The following is a 2,500-nucleotide window of genomic DNA, read 5'->3' as shown; positions in this document are numbered from 1 at the left end:
AAAACCATTTGTTTTCATATGTCGCAAAAATATATTATCCTCTAGTAATTTGGTTTCTTTTTGTGTTTTCTTATGTTTATTTCTTTGCTCTATTTGAAGCCATCTTATTGACAGGACGCTGCAGTTAGTTTGTTTGTTGGTTTATGAATCACTATTTTATTTCTCCTTTTTCTTGCTCTACCAATCTGTTCTACTTCTGTTTCTGCCTTTATGGAGAGACTATAGCTTCCCTGGTTTGAAACATGGTTTTGCTTCTTCGGAACACTACGCTTGCGGTATTATCGGTCACATTCCGGGTTTTGTTTTTTTTTTTAAGAATGCCTTATGTTACACGTTCTTTTATGTTTCTTTTTATTGGTTTTCGATTTTTCGTTTGACTTATTTTCTACTTTAAGTGGTAACTCGCGGTAAGAAAATAAAAGATCTTTCGTTTCCTACAAGACAAACTATGCCCCAAATTAGACTTTGATATGAAATCAGCTTACTGAAGAAACTGGCATCATGTGTATTTCAAAAAATGGTTTTTTAAACCAAAGTAGCCAGGTGTTGATACATGCGCATACCATGTACTACACTCCGAATCCGTGGTTCTTACGTGATTAGTCCTCCTACTTCGCTTAACCTAGCGTGAGGCATTTTACAAACCAACTTCCGACCCAGATTTTTGACCCTAATCCTAACTTAGTGCGGCAAGAGAAGAGCATGAAATGTCAATCGGTTGTTCTGCCATTTTCGCGCTCTCTGGGTTCCTTTTTGCTTCTCGATTGGTATAGGCCCGACCTAATGTACTGATGAGAAGAACATTACGGGCCCTATTGCGAGTGTCTTGTCTTGCAAACGAGACTGCCTTACTACTGCTGAAAAAACTTAGCAGTCTTGTTTAGCTTTTATGAATGAACTAGTGAATTTTTACAGCCTGATTTCAAAACAAATACTAATACTACCGAATTAATCACCAACACCACTAAAAGCCAACATCCTTCGGTCCAATGGCAACGCGACTTTCAGTCTCGTTTTCAAGACTCTGGTCTCTCGTTTTCAAGACAGTCTGGTAGGTTTTGGCAACAGACTCTGAGTCTTGAAAACGAGACTGAAAATGGCATATTTTTTCGTTTTGGTCGTAGTTGCCATTGGCGCGAAAGATGTTTGGTTTTGGTGGTGTTGGTGATTAATTTGGTAGTATTAGTTTTTGTTTTGAAATCAGGCTGTAAAAAATCACAAGTTCATTCATAAGAGCTAAACAAGACTGCTAAGTTTTTTCAGCAGTAGTAAGGCAGTCTCGTTTGCAAGACAAGACACTCGCAATAGGGCCCTACGGTTTTGGTTTTCAGTTTCTTTTTGCTGGTTTTTAGTAGTAACCTATGAAGCCTTCTTGTAGAATACTCGCTTCGAGTGGGGAGAGAGTGGATACGTCACCATCAAAATGTACAATGTTCGAAGGGAGCTGGAGATGGGCAGGAGGAGGGAAAAGGGATAAGATATAATTCTAGGCGAGCAGTACGTTTGGTCATTGAATTTGTGTGAATTCGTTTACCCTCATTAAGTTTCACCGACTAGTGGCCGTACAGTGTCTGATGTTGCTGAGATCGGTGATAGAGATTTGATCTCCGAGCTGTTTTGAACCACGTGATGGCTCAAGTGCACATACTTCCTGATCGTTTAGTATGGTGCAGTGTCACATTGATTTCTCGATATTTTCAACCAACTTGTTACTCTTGCTTCAAATGGTCTCGATCTTATAGTGTTTAGTATATATATTTTAATTAAAGCTACTATGTAGGATGTTAAGTTTCTAGGAAACTCAATCGCTGTCAAACAACGGGAGGGAAGGGTAGTGGTAATCAGAACGGCCCGGGTCGTGCTCCCGGATTGGCAGGCCTAAAATAAGTGCTCCAGAATGCCAATACCTTTGCCGGCAAAATACATGCCACCAAATGTAAGTTTGATGATTAAAGTAGTTCATGCAGCAGCACGAGAGAGGCGCAGGATCTTAAGATGAAAACAAAAACAAGTTCTCTACTGAAACGTTTCACCACAGTTTAATTTGATCACATTTCATACTTCTTCGGTAAACCTAAACATTATGTTTTCATTCGTTTTATTTTCACTTACCGATAAGTCCGATTCAGTCCTTATCGTACATCATTTTGAAAGGTATAGCGAAGACAGTATTACCTTATGAAAATAATGTCTGCACTTGGGTTGGAATGGAAATTTTTATTCTTTATAGAATCGTTTACATTCCTTAAAATGGTTTCTTCATTTGCTGTTCATCGATCAGAGGAGCACAGCACGGCGCTTGACGCGACTTATCAATGAAATGTTAAACATTAATTGAATATCAATGCGTCAACATACGTGCTAACAAACGGAAAAAATGCGGCCAAGAATCTCGCAGATTCCCTCGCACACGGGCAGAACACAACTACGCTGTCGCGGTCGCGATCGGTGTTGGAACGGGTCCTTGGGATTTTTTGTTTTCATTTAAAAATCGCTAAGC

The sequence above is a fragment of the Anopheles darlingi genome, chromosome 3, assembly GCF_943734745.1.
Source record: "Anopheles darlingi chromosome 3, idAnoDarlMG_H_01, whole genome shotgun sequence".
In the NCBI taxonomy this organism is placed as follows: domain Eukaryota; kingdom Metazoa; phylum Arthropoda; class Insecta; order Diptera; family Culicidae; genus Anopheles; species Anopheles darlingi.
Note: the sequence above shows the minus strand (reverse complement) of the source record.